The 17,836-nt window shown below is 37.0% G+C and overlaps 1 protein-coding gene across 4 annotated transcripts in view; it reads right to left on the bottom strand.

The window, feature by feature from the left end:
• LOC131158354 (uncharacterized) overlaps nucleotides 1–13,812 on the bottom strand; it is a 46,183-nt gene extending 32,371 nt beyond the window's left edge. For all 4 annotated transcript variants that reach the window (XR_009137461.1, XM_058113162.1, XM_058113160.1 and 1 more), the window contains exon 1: nucleotides 13,683–13,812. The gene's annotated coding sequence lies outside the window, so the exon portion shown is untranslated. The remainder of the gene's footprint in view (nucleotides 1–13,682) is intronic.
• Between the last annotated feature and the right edge of the window lie 4,024 nt (nucleotides 13,813–17,836).

Here is a 17,836-nt window from a genome sequence, read left to right on the forward strand (position 1 = left end):
GGCGTGTTTCTCTTTGTGGACCCTCATCTTCTAGTCGGGAAGGACGTGTATATTCCACTTCTGGTCTATAATCTTGTCATCCTTTATTTCCTCCCCACCATCACCACCTTGCCCACTGCTACCGCCAGGGTTAGATCCGTCACCACCAGCATCATCGTCGTCATTATCATCATCACCACCAGAGGGCATAGTGGATGAAGTTCCATATCTAGACCCAAGATTCATTTGTGAATCATCACTACTAGATATTACTTCTTCTACCATTACCTGATTAACATCAATGTCAAAGTCATCCCGTGCATGCTTGGCCATTTATGGATGGGGACTTCCGTCTCGTTCATCAAGATGGGATGGCCTAATCCATTGAAAAAGTAGATGCTCATCCTCATCAACCAATTCAACCGATATGTCAAGAAGGTCCAAGGGATCTTGTTCAGCCACTTTGTCCATTTTGGCCTCCATATCTCTTATTCGAAGCTTCATGTTGTAATAACAAAAAACAAGCTGCTGAAGTCTGGTGTAGGCTAGTCTATTTATTTGCTCTGTATGAATGAGTGCAAATGTGCTCCAATTTTGTTCACAAGCTGATGAAGATGAGGTTTGTGACAAAATGCGCAATGCTAGCTTTCTTAGGATTGGAGCACTTGATCCATACATCATCCACCAATCAGCTATGCAAGATGCTTTAAGAACACAAGTTAGTACTTAGTAGATTGTAACTTTGTATTGTACATTTATATATAAATACTTACCAGGTGACATGGTTGCCCTAGCTGCTTTAGCAGCTGCTTCTCCAAAGCTTCTTTTAGCATCTCTAAATAGAATAATCTAAAAAAAATTATTATTGAATAATTAAACATGGATTAAGACTTATTTTATTTAAATTTTATTTTTAAAATATACCTCATTTCCAATTTGATCCAAGCCTGAGGAATGTGGCTCAAGGGTGTTAAATATTTTGTGAACTGCATCAAGAAAATAAGGATCTTCCCCAACACCTTCTTTGTATTGACATTTTGGATTTAAGAAATAAGTTGTCAGTAAAATAAAGTAAAATATAAATATGTAATAAGTATTTTGATATATGAATTTCTTGAAATTTATAAATATTTTATACTTGCTGCATGAAGAGGATGTTCAATGGTTCTTTCCCACCGGTCATTGATTACTTTGAGAACCCATCTTGCACTTCTTGCACCTACTTCAATGGCCTCTTTCATCACCCTTATTGTTTCAAACACAACTCCTAATGTTGGCCACACTTCACTATCAACTATACGCAATACTCAATATATATAGACTCATAAATGTTACAAATTTTTGCCACTCTATCCCAAACTTGATGGTTAAGAACTGTATTTTCAATTTCTCTACCCATTTTTATTCGACTAAGAGCATGCTCAGCTCATTCATCATATGTGAATAGAGATTTTAAACCTACTCTTTTTTTTTTGTAGGCTATCAAGTGCAATGTAGTTTGTAGCAAATCATGTGGCCCCTGGACGCACAATATCCCCTTGACAATGCTCCCTCATTTTAGCAAGCAATCATCCATGATTATATATAAAATTAGTGTATGTGTACCCTACAAGATCACTATGCTTATTGCCTCTCTTTTTCCGATCTCTTCAAAAATGGGATCAATACAATGGGCGGCACAAGGAGTCCAATACAAGTTGAATTTTTTCATTAATTTTTAGACCCGCTTTCTTGTAGGCACTACCATTATCGATCACCACTTGGACAACATGTTGCTTTCCTACCTCTTGCACAACATGTTTTAATAGGGAATATATGTATTCATGGTCTTTTATTTTGTCAGAAGCATCTACCGACTTTATAAAAATTGTGCTTCCTTGCGAGTAAACCATGAAATTTATGATGGATAATTTTATAGGTCTGTCCATCCATCACACATTACAGTGCAGCCATACGTGGCCCACTTTTTCTTCACTTCTTTTACGTGGCCTTCCATTTCTTTTACCTCTAAATCAAGGTATTTTGTTCTGATTTCATAGGGTGTCAGTGGATCAACTCTCGTTCCAACTGATTGGCAACCTCATACCATGTTTTTAAAATGATGTGATTTTGCCTTCTCAGGTGGAACATTATCATATATAAAAAACTTTGAAATCAACCTATTCATTTCTTCTTTTATTTTTCTTCTTTTAAATAAATTTTTCAAGTTTTTTAGTTTAGCTGGCGCCTGAGTTGTAGTATTGAGAAGGCTTTGAAATATATGGCTCTATTTCTGGCTCTCTCACACTTTGAGATCGCCTCATCGAAGGTTGCCCTCCACTACTGCCAGCCCCTGAACTACCCCCTTATTGGCTACCTGCAAACCTACGAGATTGGTCTCTTTCCCATTCCGTCTGTTTTGAAACATAGAATGCTTGACGATATGCAGACCTTTCATAGGAAGAAATGTCAAGCGGGTATGCAATATCGTCAACATCATCAACTTCATCAATTTGTTGTGGTTGCATCAAGTTCCCACGCAATTTATTTTTATTTGATCCATTCTTTTTATTTTTTTGGCCTTAGTTGTTGCTTTTTTTTCTAAAACAATTCTCATTTCCTGCTTAACTTCTGGAGGTACTTTGTCGCAAAATTTTATATTATGCTGCGGGTCGTAATTTGCTAGATACATTTTTAATCTTGTTGCCCCACCACTCTTCTTTTGTATTCCGCAGTATTTGCAAATAAATCCATTCTTTACATTGGGTATTAGGTACCCATGTTCCCATGCTTGATCTTGTTTTCTTCCTTCAAACATTTTTGTAGATAATTTTACTTTCCTACAAGGTAACAATGAATCAAAAATTAGGTGTTAAATTAGTCAACAATTTTAAAATAAAATTATTTGAGATGTTTTATTATTAATATAATATTAATAAATAAGACGAACATTAAAATATTAAATTAAATTTACAAAATTTAATGATAATGTACAAAATTACTAATAAATTATGGAAATTAAATTAGTCAAATAAATGAAATAATTTAAACTATATTAAGCTAATAAGTACTTTAATTTATTTCATTACTAGCCTATAATGATTAAGTGTTAAATTACTCTAAATTTGTAAAAAAAAAAAAATTATTTAGATGTTACTCTACAATTTTAAAATAAAAATATTTAGATGCTAAATAAAGATAAATTAATAACTAAGAGAAATATTAAATTATTAAATTAAAATTACAAAATTAATGATAATTTTTACAAAAATATTATTAAGTAATAAATTTTAAAAAAGAATATATTTAAATAAATAAAATAATTTATTAATTTACACTATAATAAGACAATAATAGTAAATTATTTTAATTTTATTTAGTTACTAAATTTACTAGTTATTAACTTATTATTTACTATACTAACTTATTATTTACTATATTAGCAAAGTAGTAACATTAACTGATTAAGGGGTAAATACCGTAAATGAGAGAGGAGGGTATTGTCGTAAATATATTGGGGGCAAGGGAGATTTTGAGTAAATAAAAAAACTTAAAACATGTTATTTAAAATATAAACCACAAATTGCCTTTAGTTTTCAGCCCTTTTATTTCATGGAGCTGGCTGCTGCTCGTGGAGGGAGGGGCAACAGTGGACTCTCGACTCTCATCTCATGTCTCTCATCTCTCTTCTCTCGATTTCTTGCTCGCAGCTCTGCGAGAGCCTCAACAAAAAGGAAGATTGCAGGCTGGAATTCTTGCTGCTGGCTGTGACCGTGTGACAACGATGGGGTGGAGGGTGAAGCCGAAGGCTTGAGGCAGAGGCTCGAAGGGTCAAAGCAGGAGGGGATCCGAAGGCTAGGGCTTTTCGGAGTTCGAACTTTGAAGGTGGAGGCAGGAGGCAGCAGAAAATTTGGAATCTAGGGTTTTTTTTTTTTTGAAGTTTGAAGATGGAAGAAGAAGAAGGCTTTGAGAGTTTGAGGTATGTATCCGAATGCTGCATGATGTTAATTCATACAAATAAATTGTGTAGTCGTAGCGGTGGAATTATTGGGTTGAATGATGGATCTGCAGAGTATCTCTGTGAGATTTTTGCTTTTCACTGTATACACTCACAGGTTGCACAACGTGCACAGTCACGTGGGAAAAGCAAAATAAAATCTGAGAATACTTAGATAAGCGCTAAAATTCCTCCCTTAAAATTTTTTTTTTCCCACATGATTTCCAGAAAATTTCGGAAGAACAGCTAAAATTTTCGAAATTTCGAACGAAATTTGCCAAAAGCTCGAAATTTCGGTCGAATTTTTTCAAAACCGAATCTGTCTCTCAATTTCCTTTCGAGACCCCTCAAAATTCGAAATTTCGACATTTCAATCGAAATTTAAGTCCTTGGTCTGATCTACCACCTAATCCTGATCCCATTTTGCATCCTCCTCGACAATTTGTTCGTGCTTCTCATCCACCGAATAGGTATGGTTTCCCTCATACCTCCTTCACGGCTACCTTATCAACTGTGTCTATTCCTAATTCCTACTCACAAGCTGATAAACATGAGTATTGGAGAAAGGCTATGCAGGAAGAACTTCAAGCTCTTCAAGAAAATCGGACTTGGGACATGGTCCCTTGTCCTTCTCATATCAAGCTAATTGGGTGTAAGTGGGTTTTTTCTGTGAAACTTCGGCTTGATGGGTCTGTGGACCGCTATAAGGCTCGTTTGGTTGCCCTTGGTAACCGCTAGGAGTATGGGGTTGACTTTGAGGAGACCTTTGCTCCTCTCGCTTAAATGACCATTGTGCGTACTATTATTGTCATTGCAGCCTCTCGGGGATGGTCCCTTTGCCAGTTGGATGTGTAGAACGCATTTCTTCACAGTGATTTACAAGAAGATGTTTACATGACACCTCTTCCTAGCCTCTGCTTGTCGTCAATGTCGAATGTGTGTAAGCTGAAATGCTCTCTGTGTGGTTTGAAACAAGCTCCCTAAGCCTAGTTTGATAAGTTCCGAGCTACCTTACTTCGATTTTCTTTCATCCAAAGTTAGCATGATTCCTCATTGTTTCTTTGTACGAATTATGTTGGTATCGCTCTTCTTCTAGTTTATGTTGACGACATTGTCATCACTGGGACTAATTCTGCTCTCATTGATCAGCTCAAGCAGCATCTTCATGATTTCTTACATAAGAAGAATCTTGGTCCTCTCTGGTATTTCCTCTGTAATAACCCCAAAAATGGCTATACAAGAGTAGTGGGGTGATTCCCAAAAATTAAAAAAATTAAATAAATAAAAAGAAAAAAAATAAAAAATTTAATTAATTAATTTTTTAAAAATTAAAAAATTAAAAAAATAATTAAAATTTATTTTTTTTAATAATAAAATATGATTATTATTATTATTATTATTATTATTATTATTATTATTATTATATATGTAAGTTCATTCACTTGAAGCTTTAGGAATTGGTGCAGGAAGGAAGCTGCGCAGGAGTACCTGGATGCCTTTGTTGCTCTCCGTCTCTCTCTCCCTCTTATCATTTTTCCCGACGAATACTCACCTGATCGGAAATCGGAAGATACCGCTGGACTACATTCTCTGCTGCCGTCATTTCTATCAGAACGGATTGGTGGTAAGAGCGGCGTAGGCGCATCTCCTGGGGTAAGCTAATTTCTGCTTTTACCTCAATTTCTTGCAAATTATAAGCTCAATCGACGATCGGACACTACCACGAGAATCTAAGGATAATTTTCTACAAGTCTAGCGGATCGGAATTCTCATGAGGTTGTCACAGCATAACCCCAAATTTAAGATAAGGGGGTTATTAAGGGGCTTATTATTATTTAATTGGTGTTGATTTAGAAATGCTAAAATATTGAGCATCTGAGGTTGAAGTAAGATTTTCGAAATTTAGGGCCCGGGTGAGCGCCGCAGGTGTAATCTGGGGACCCTGCATACATAGCTCAGAAAATTAAGTGGGAGTGTTAAATATTAGTTTAAATGTTAATTTGAGGTATATGGAGCCTAGGGAATGTTAGATGGGTATTATTTTGGGGAAATGAGTTAATTAATTTAGGAAAAATGCAAATTACAAGATTGGAGTTTCAGGCGCCAAGGACGTAGGATTTGGGTTCTAATGTGACTCTCAGTAAGTCAGGTAAGGGGAATAAATTATAACAATATTTTTAGAACTACTATTTGAATTAATATGTGAAAATGAGCATATGGTATTTTGTCTAGAAATTATTATGATATAAATATCAGATAAATTGTATGGCATTTGAGTAATATTAAATTGTAATAATTTGGAGTGTGAAATTAATATATTATGAATATTAGATGAAAACTGTGTGGCATACGACATATAATGAAAAATGTGAAATATAACGATGAGTAATTTTTGAGAAAATATTGAAATGGGAATTATTGTTGTGATTAGTGGAAAATAATGAAATATGGTATTTATATGTATGTAAGAATGATTTGCATGAAAAATGAGATTTTGCGAATTACTGAAATGAGTATTTTGAGAAATGTTGAAATACGTGAAACACGATATATACTATTATGAGATGATGAAATGTGCACAGAAAACAATGAGAACATTTATATTGAGATGAATTGCGATATTCTGATATGAGTATTATGATGTATATTGATATGGAAATACTGAAATGTGAAAATGGGAAATATGAATACTGCAATATAGAATTGAAATATGATTGATGAAATGCCAATACCGCATAATGATTGCGGGTATGTGGTAGTGAACCCTGATGGATGGTTGTGATATTGAGCACAGTACCGTTGCAAGTGGTGTAGTGCAACCACACGAACTCTTAGAGCGTGTGGCGTGACAGTCGACTGAGCCATTTTATGGAGTTGTTGGGCACCCTGAGTCCAGATCAAGGCTATAGGCCGGTCAGTCGTACTACAGACGCGATGTGTAATATGATATTTTGATCTAACCGGGTCGGCCAACCGCGGTTAGATCCAGCCTTCGAGCCGCACAACCTTGACCATGGGGGGAAGCATGGCGTGGAAAGAAAGGTCCTCAAGGTAGCCATGAGTTACAGACGCGATGTTGGTATTTAATCCCAAGGATACTCGTGAGCCGGAAAGTAAAATGGAAACGGAAAGTGAAAGAATGACAAAATGGACTAAAATGAGAAATGAAAGAAATAACGAAAATTGAGAAATAGAGAATGATAAAATTGAGAAATGGATTCGTGTGAGTTAATAATATAAATAATTTAGGCGAGGTAAAACTCTCCGCCTGAGGGCTTACTGAGTAAGGTGAGTGCCCTAATAAGTATCAGATGTGGCCATACCTGACTGCATAACATGTTAGGGCAGAGGGAAGCTACCTGTATGGGCGGATAATCTCTCTATTCTCAGGAACTTCGCGGGTAAATATGTGTTAGAAATAATTGAATTTAAGAAATGATTTTAAAACTTATAAAAGCTTGTGTTGTATATCTATATGATTATGAGAATATGTTTATCAGTGTATTTTTCTCAGATGAAATGTTAATTTGAAAAGTAAAGTGCATTATAACTGAACGCATATGGCCACACACTGTAAATAATTTATTCCTTCTTACTGAGATGTGTCTCACCCAAATTATCTAAATTTTTCAGGAAACAAGGATAGGCCAGATGATAGAGCTCCGTGATCATAGGGAGCTGGGATCCTAACACATAGGGTGAGTTTCTGGACTAGGGGAGGTGTAATTCCCCTAGAGTTGAGTTGTTTTTGAGTCTGTTATGGTGATATATATATATATATATATATGTATGTTGATACTATGGGTATTGTATTCTGACTGATATGTATATACTGTCTTCCGCTGTTAGGTTATATAATGAAATAACTTTTAACCCGGTACCCAATGCAGGTCGGGTCATATGAATGGTAATAGGGTGATTGACGTGGCCGATTTATGGATGATGTTGATGCCGAGTAAATATTTATTGATTATTGTTTTAAAAAAGAAATTGGTACAAAAATCGGGGCGTCACATCCTCAGTTTGGAAATTCAATCCGATTCATTTGGGGTTTTTCTGCATCAGCATAAATACACGAAGGACTTGATTTCCTTGTCTGGTTTGCAGGACTCCTCTCAGTGGATATCCCTTTGGAAGTGAATGTCAAGTATCGACGTGAGGAGGGGGATCTCCTTCCTGATCCCACGGTGTTTCAACAATTAGTTGGTAGTCTCAATTATCTCACTATTACACAGTCTGACATCTCCATTGTTGTCCAGCAAGTCAGTCAATTTATGCAGTCTCCTCGTCACCTTCATCTTACAGCAATCCGCAGAATTATTCGATATCTCCGAGGTTCCTCTCACCGAGGCTTGTTCTATTCTATTGGTACTCCTCTTCGCCTTGTGGCTTTTAGTGATGTTGACTGGGCAGGATGTCCTCATACTCGCCGGTCTATCACCAAGTGACGTATGTTTCTTGGTGATTCTCTTATCTCTTGGAAGAGTAAATCGTGTTTCCAAATCTTCGACCGAGTCAAAGTACCATGCCATGTCGGCAGCCTGCTCAGAAATTATGTGGCTCCGTGGCTTACTTGCTGAAATAGGTTTTCCTCAGTCTACTCCCACTCCTCTTCATGTTGATAATACAAGTGCTATTCAGATCGCTACAAATCCCATCTATCACAAGCGTACCAAACATATCGAGGTGGGCTGCCATTATATTCAAGAAGCTATCAATACTTAGGTTATCTCTCTTCCACGTGTCTCAAGCAACCTTCAAATAGCGGACATCTTCACCAAAGCTATGACACGACTACGTCATCAATTTCTTGTTGGCAAATTGATGCTTCTTGATCGACCAGCATCAATTTGAGGGGCGATGTTAGTAGGATAGACAACAAACTCATCATAAATTGCTCTACATTTATCTAGGAAACAAATCTATCAAACCTACCATAAATTGTTGTATAGTTATTTAGGAAACAAATCTGTAAATATCTTTCCTGAATTAGGGGTCAATGCTTAATGTTAGGAGATGTTGTAATTAAGATGCTTAATGTTAGGAGATGCTATAATTAGGACGCTTAATGTTAGTAGATGCTATAATTAGGACGCTTAATGTTAGGAGATGCTGTAATTAGGAGATATTGTAATTAAGGGCTATATTGTAATTAGGGAAAATGACTTCTATATAAGAAAAGGACCACTCGATTGAGGGTCATCGAGCAAATCTGACATGATACACCTAGTTCTTCGCCAAATAAATGACACTCTGACTATTACAATGCAGCTGAACTCCACTCTACTGAATACCTAGCTCCTTGACCAATCTTGTAAACCACAACGCTTCCTTGGTAGCTTCAGTCACTGTCATATATTCCGATTCAGTAGTAGATAGTGCAACAAGTGGCTAAACCATGGACCTCCAACAAATAGGCCCTACCACAAGGGTGAATACATACCCTGTGGTAGACCTCTTGTCATTCAAGTCCCCTGCATAATCTTCATCCACATAACCTACCACTGAAGGATCACCCTGTTGTCTATTGATCAAGATGTCATAGTCTGTACTACCCCTCAAGTATCTGAAAAATCCACTTGATTGCATCCCAATGCTGTCAACCTTGATTTGAAAGAAACTTGCTCACCACACTGACAGTTTGTGCTAGATCCAATCTTGTACAAACCATAGCATGCATCAAGCACCCCACTACACTGGCATATGGGACCTTTGACATGTCACAAACGTCATCGTCTGTCTTTGGGCACTAGGCGGTAGACAACCTAAAATGATTCGCCAACGGTGTACTCACTGGTTTTTCATTATCCATGCTAAACCTCTCCAACACCCTCTCAACATAGCTACGCTGAGATAACCACAATCTCTTGAAAGCTATGTCCCTACGAATTTCCATCCCAAGAATCTTCTTGGCCACACCCAAATCCTTCATGTCAAACTCTTTGCTCAACAAAGTTTTTGACTTATTGACCTCAGTCAAACTCTTCGCAGTAATCAACATGTCATCCACATAAAGCAACAGAAAAATGAATGAACCATCATCAACGCTCTTCACATAAACGCATCAATCATACTCACATCTCCTGTAGCTAATTTGGAACATGTAGGAGTCAAAACGTTTGTAACACTGCCTCGGAGACTGCTTCAGCCCGTAGAGTGACTTTCTCAATTTACAAACCAAGTGTTCCTGTCTAGGTTGACTAAACCCTTCTGACTGTACCATGTAAATCGGCTCCTCCAAATCACCATGGAGAAACACTGTCATTACATCCATTTGCCCCAATGCATATCGAAATGCACCACCAATCCCACCACTGCCCTAATGGAAGTGTGTCTAACCACAAAAGAGAAGATCTCAACATAATCAACCCCTTTCCTCTGTGAGTAACTCTTTGCTACTAATCGAGCCTTGAACTTTTTTCCTTCTTTTTTTGATACCGCTTCTTTCTTCCTATACACCCATTTGAAACCTACTGCTCTCTTCCCCTCTAGAAGTTCCATCAACTTCCACATCTGGTTCTTCTGCAAGGATTTCATCTCCTCCACCATAGCACCCATCCATCTGCTTTTCTCTTGACTGTGCACCGCCTCCTAAAAAGTAGTAGGATCTCCGCTACTAGTAATGAGTGCATAAAAAATCAGATCATCAAATCCATACCTGGGGGGTGGCCTGATAGTGCGTATGGGTCTGTCTATAGCGATACTGTGATGTTGTTGATCTCCTGAGCTAGAACTCCCTGTGTTCTAAATATTTTTATCTCCACCTTGAGTCTCTAACTCCACCTGCACCACATGCTTATTACTGCTGCAGTTTTCTAACACCTATTTCTCTTCTTCTTCCTGAGTAGGCTGCAACATGACTTTCTCATCGAAAACCACATCTCTACCGATCACCACCTTGTTTGCTTTCGGATCCCACAACTTGAACCCTTTCACCCCTTTCTAATACCTCAGAAAAATGCATGGTCTAGACTTTGCATCAAGTTTCGATCTCTCCTCACTAGAAACGTGCACATAGGCTGGACATTTAAACACCCTTAAACCAGAGTAGTCTACTACACTGCCCGTCCATACCTCCTCTGCAATTTTCCCATCTAGTGATGCCCTTGGTGATCTGTTAATCAATAAACACGTCATATTTACTGCCTCTGCCTAGAAATTCTTTGCAAGCCCTGCATTCAACCTAAGACACTGAACTCTTTCAGCGATAGTTCGGTTCATCTTTTCCGCCACACTATTCTATTGCAATGTCTTACGTACTATGAAATGTCTCCTGATGCCATGCTACTCGCACACTTCATGAACCTCAAATTGATGTACTCAGTACCATTGTCGGACCTAAGGCATTTGATTTTTCTCCTGATCTGATTTTCCACTTCATCTTTCCACCATTTAAACTTGACAAACATCTCTGAATAAATGTAGTCAAGAATTTCCTCCATCTTGTGTGTGGCTATCATGAACTGCATCCTATTTTGTTTCCCAAGCACACAATACTTGCAGAAATTCAGTTTGCATGTTTTAACACCCTTCAAAAGATTTCTCTTATGAAGCTCCATCATTCCACGCTCACCCATATGCCCTAACCGCATATGCCACAAGACGGTACTATCCAACTCAGACTCTGCAGCTACAGTTCCACCTACAACTGTGGTACCTAGCAGTGCATAGATATTTTCTAATAACTTCTGCCCCTTCATCACGGTCAGAACACCCTTACTCACTTTCATTACCCCACTTGCAGACTTATAACTAAACCCATTACAGTCTAAAGTGCCCAATGAAATTAAATTCTTCCTTAACTCCGATATATGCCCCGAAAATTTTGCATGAAGCATCATTTTCCATCAGAACAGAACCAGAATTTACTAACCTGCAAGTGGTGAACCAATTTTGTTTGGTGTCATGTGATAGGAGTAGACCGACTCTAAGATCCAAGAATCTATGAGACGATCTAAACCGGATGATACAGAAAGCATATCTCCGTCACTGCTCTGTGAGTCTCCTTCTTCCACTACATTTGCCGATTTTTATGAACCCTCTTTATTTTCTGCATTCCGCTCCTTCCTCTGGACAATCTGGTTTTATGTGCCTCTTTTTCCCGCACTTAAAATACCGTACGTCATTCCTTTTCATAAAATTGAACCGAGCCTTATTGTTACTCAGTTCGCTCCGAAATTTGCTTCTCTCACGATCCTGGTTACCCTTTACCACAAGCCCTTGTGAATTCTCATCGCTGGCCTTCTTCCTCTAATGAAAACCTAGAAGCGCACTCGTGATATCCTTCAATTTCAAAGTTTCTTTTCCCCATGTCAAAGTTGTAACCAAATTTTCATACGTAAGAGACATAGGTAGGGAATTCAACAGCATCAACGTCTTGTCTTCGTCTTCGAACTTCACATCAAGCCGCTTCAAATCACTGATGATATGATTGAATACGTTGATGTGTTGATTAAGATCCGACCCCTCTAACATCTTAAGCTTATACAGTTTCTACTTAAGATACAACTTGTTCATCAATGACTTGGACATATACCGACTCTCCAATTTTAGCCAAATTGCCACTAGCAATTCCTCATCCATGACATGATACATCACGTCATCAGTCAGACAAAACCTGATAGTCGCCACAACCTTCGCTTCCAATTCCTTCCAAATCATGTCGTCTCACTCGTCCGTGCCTTCCGGCTGCCTTCCGTATAATTCATTTACCATACCCTATTGCAGTAACAAGTCCTTAACCCTCCCTCCTCTGCCATAATCCGAAATTTTCCGATCCGTCAAACTTGACAATGTCAAACTTTGTATATGAAATCCCTGACATTGTAACCAATAGCTCTAATACCAATTTGTTGTGCAAATTAATGCACAGTGGAAAGTCGTTCGGATCGTGCAATGCAACAACCAACGATGAACAATACGGAAACACGATCACACGTAGATAATAAGGAAAGCAAATAAACAATGACACAAGAATTAACGTGGTTCGACAATGTGCCTAAGTCCACTAAAGCAAGCAACGGCTGATATTCACTATCATCGATAAACCAAGGTTCCAATATTGTTTACATGTCAACCCTACACGTACAAAGGGATTAGGAAGTTTCCCAAATAACTTTATATCAATCCCCGGAAGTTTTGCATCCGAATTCCCAACCTATTGATATTTCCAATTCAAAATTCAAAAACAGCGCCAAACAAAATTGTCGACGGTATCAGCAAACCGTCGACAATTTCTTCTGGAGGCTAAATCGTCGACTGTCTCTTCTTGTAGTCCAATTTTCTTATTTTTTCCTCAACAAGCTTTCCCTATGTATGTGTTCCACTCAATATGAGTCACATACTCCAACAAGATGTTCTGTCATTTTAGTAGAGGCTGCATTAAGCATTTAGACGCATAAGAAAGACAACTCCCATTTTGGGAAGAGAAGTGCAAAGGCAAATGACATCCAAAGGGAATATTATCGATTCAACAAGAAGTCGAGGAATACCAGCATAAATGACAGACCTGCTTTACTTCCGATTAAGAACCTAAAATTGTTCTACTTTTTAACATCCCCAAACAGCATCCATAAGCTAGTTTGAGCGTTTTGGCATTGGTAACCGAAATAAAAGCATTCCAATACAACAGAACGAATGCGCAAAAAGAAAATAAACATTATCTTTTACGAATTCAGCGTGAAATGATTCCAAACATGCAAGTCGAATTCAAAAAAGTTTTACATACCTGTGCGTTGTAAAAGTGATTGGAAATGTCGCAGTCTTCGTTCTCACAGGATTAGGGCTTCGCACTAACCACGCTGCTCTCTCTCTCTCTCTCTCTCTCTCTCTCTCTCTCTCTCTCAATGCCTGTAAAAATTGCATCCGCGGGTGCATAAAGATCCCGCCGGACGACGAGAGATACAATCCGGTTCATCGGTTCGGGAAATCACAAACGAGTCAAACCGAACCGACCCGAGTCTAACTTCAAATTCAAGAGGACTTTCAACAAACTTTTTCAAGTTTGTTAAACTGAGAATTTATAATTTGGCCGATTGATTTATTAACTTCAAACAAAAAAAAAAACTTAAGCTCCAGTCAAGTTTAAATTAAATTTGAATACTTATTTTAGTTTTTCATTTAAAGTACCAATAGAGTTTGAGTTGTATGTTTACTACTAATTAATTTAAACGTAAAATTAATTATAAAATCTATATATTAACATAAATATGGAGTAGTTATATTTAAGTTAATTTAAAAAACATGAAAAATAAAGAGATAAAAAAAAAAAACACAGTAAAAGAGTAAGATTAGAATATATTACTTTATCTCTGACCTTCTTCGAGATTTTAAATGAGCTAAAGCTGACACTTATGGTGTGATCCCAAGAGGGGGTGGATTGGATTTTAAAATTTTTTGGCTAAATTAAATTTACCATTTACCACAAATCATATCCCGTTTAAAAATATAAGCATGTAAGTAAAATGAATTAATTAATGAGTATAGACATACACATGTAAAGCATATTTCATTTTAATTTATGTGTGTATGCAAAATAATTATAACATTAAATGAACAAGTATACACATACGGAAATTAAAGTGTAGAAATTAAATGAGATAAACACACACACACACAAAAGATTTGTTATCGAGATTCGGCCAATTCTGCCTACGTCCCCGCCTTGGGCAAATCCTCCAAGGATTCCACTAACTTGTTCACTTAAATAGGCGGAGCAGAAGCCATATACACTTTTTCCTTACGGGGCGGAGTCTCCCTAACTCAATTCTCATGCTGAGCCAAACTGATTCCTCCTTACGGGGCGGAGTCTCCCCAACTCAATTACTAAGTTGAGTCAAACTAGTTCCTCCTTACAGGGCGGAGTCTCCCCAGCTCACCTAACCAGGCTTGAGCCAAACCGGTACTCAAATATGAGATTTTTCGTACAAACAACTACTTCTCAAATTAAGTAAAGATGTACAAATATGAAACTCAAAAATGCATTCTCTCATAATTTGAAATAAGTGTTCAGTAGAGTATATGTGTTTTTCTCACTAAACTTTTTCGCAACCTTTGAATAAGATATATATGATAATCCCTTCAAAGATTTAACCCCAGTAAATATTTCTCCAAAAAATATTTTCCAAAAACAGTGTAGTAGAACCTAGGGTTTTGTTTTAAAAAATTTTTTCTCAAGATAAAAAAATGAAAGAACTTTCATGCAAAGATATGTATTTGAAAATATACTCAAGGTTTTCTTAACTTGCTCAGCGATTTTCTCCAAATTTTTATGTCAAAGAAAATGTAGGAGAATCTCAAGGTTTTGCTCAAAAATGGTTTTTTGCAATAAAGAACAAGTGAGCTTTTGAATCTTACAATGAATATGCAGAGATTCACAAGTTATAACAAGTTTCCCCAAAAATATTTATCAAGAAAATATATGGGAGAAACTTTAAACTTATTCTCAAAAATGATTTTCAGAATAAAAGATTAAGAGAGAGTAAGTGATTTGAAATATTATAATATATCCCAAAGAATGATTCTTCAACAATCTTCTAGAACAATGAATTTGCTAAACAAGAAAGTGAGAAATAATCAATGCCCCTCTTCAAAAAGATTTTTTCAGGGAAATAAAAGAAAGAGAGTTGGAGAGAGTAGATAATTTTGCCCAAAAAAGATTTTTGCAATAAAAGAGTGTGGGGGAACTTTGATTTAAAAATAAATGCCAAAAAATTTGAGAAATTTTTTTGACTAATCAAAGTTGCTAATTATGCTTATAAAAGGGGTATATAGAGTCTTGAAAATTTTTTACCATTAGGGACATGGAGGGTATTTTTAAAATTATTTAATTAAAAATTAAACACTTTTAAGCACTGAAAAATTGAAAAACCTGAGAGGTTTGGTCGACTGGCAAAGGTCTCAATCGACTATCCTCAGCCAAAAATTCAAATTTTTCAAGGGCTTCGGTCGACAAAGTAAAAGATCGGTCAACTGGCCATTGGGCGATTTCTAATTGTCTAAGACTCGGTCGGCCGGGTAAACAGTGCCAGTCGGTTGGGCATTTCTTAGGGCACAATGATTGGTCAGCTGAGTTTGATAAAGCAGGCCAGAGGTATGGGCGGTCAGCTGAGCTTCTCAAGTACAAAAGATGGTCGATCGACTGGGGCTTAGTAAAAGTATGTGTTTAGCCTTAAGTCATTGTCGGTAGACTGGGCTCATTTGAGCGTGTAAGGGTCAGTTGACCGAGGTCTTTGAAAAACTAAGATTATCCCTATTTTTGACCTTAAAACCTTCCAACCCTATGTGTATGAGTATGTTATTTTAGATGAAGGATTTTTCATGAAGGTTTGAGGTTCCATAAGGTCAGTATATGGCCTTTGTCTGAGCATTCATCCACATCATGCAAGATATGCATTATTACACATTAAACTTAAGTTAAATGCATCACAAGTAAAATGTAAGTCTTCTTTTCATTTGCTCTTCAATCTTCATGGAATACGCAAAGTTGAGATAGTCTTTATGTCCTTCATGACTTCTATGTTTCCTCTACCTTATGTGTGCTAAATTATAAAACTATTCACATACTAAATACACACATAAAATATTTATGCTTTATCATCATCAAAATAAGAATTAGACTCAAAAAGTCAACAATCTTCCCATTTTTTATAATGACAAACACACCCCGAGCAAAATGAGTTCAGTTTGAAAAGGCTCCCCTTACAATATGTATAATCTTAAAACATAGACATTGTAGCTCAAGCATATTTATTAAAGAAGACATTTCAAATAATCATGCATTTAGTTATGACATTTAAAACACAAATGCTTGTAGCTCAGATATTTGTCTCTCAGATATTTACCCTATTTAAAATGTTAAAAAAATATATTTTGGCATTTTGCTCATAACTCTCTCCCCTTTTTGGCATAAGCAAAAAGGCTAAGCTAAGTATGAAAGTGTAGTAACCCGAAAAATAATGAAATTTAAACAAAGAGGGAGAGAAAATAGAAACCGAAACAGAAGGAGTTTGTAGACTTCGTCAACGAACACAGGGTCTCGTCGACGAAGGTCTTCAGAACTTCGTCGACGAACACAGGGCTTCGTCGATGAGAAAAATACTGAGAGAGGTTTCCGGCTGCTCTGAATTTTGTCGACGAACACAGGGCTTCATCGACGAATTTTATGAAAGACTCGTCGACAAGGTGACGTGTCTCATCGACGAATTTGGTAGTATAAAAGGAGAGAAACCAAGATATTTTGTCATTTTCACTGCCCCTCTCTCTCTATCATCTCTCTCTCTCTACATCTCCCTCTCCCTTCTCTCTTCGATTCCAGCCCCACCAGTCGTCAGATCGACGATCTGAAGCTACCACGACACTCCTGGCGGAGTTCGCTGCACATCTGTCGGAGCGGATCGTTGGGAAAACTGAGTTGGATTTTATCACAAATTCAGGGTAAGACCTTTTAGCTAGTTTTTGGCTTTCTGACAGTTATAAGAAATGATATAGATGGAAAAATACTGATATTTTGTTCTGGCATATGTTGGTTTTAGGGTGTTTTGTAGGAGGCCCTGCGGGTGTTAGACTTGTATTCCCTAAGAGCTTTCTAATAGTCAGGTAAAGGAAATATGTTATGCTAAGCATTTCTTAAAATATGATACAATTTATTTAATTACGAAAATTATGTATTTAGTATGGTGTGGCTTGTGAATATGTATATGGTATGGGGATATGTTTTACGAATTTAGTTTCATGATTTTATGAATTTCAGTATTATGATTATGCGAATCTCAGTACTATGATTTTATGTATTTTAGTATCATGATTATACGGATCTCAGTACCATGATTACACGAATTTCAGTATTATGATCATGCAACTTCAGTATTATGATTATTCAGT

The sequence above is a fragment of the Malania oleifera genome, chromosome 6, assembly GCF_029873635.1.
Source record: "Malania oleifera isolate guangnan ecotype guangnan chromosome 6, ASM2987363v1, whole genome shotgun sequence".
Classification (NCBI taxonomy): domain Eukaryota; kingdom Viridiplantae; phylum Streptophyta; class Magnoliopsida; order Santalales; family Ximeniaceae; genus Malania; species Malania oleifera.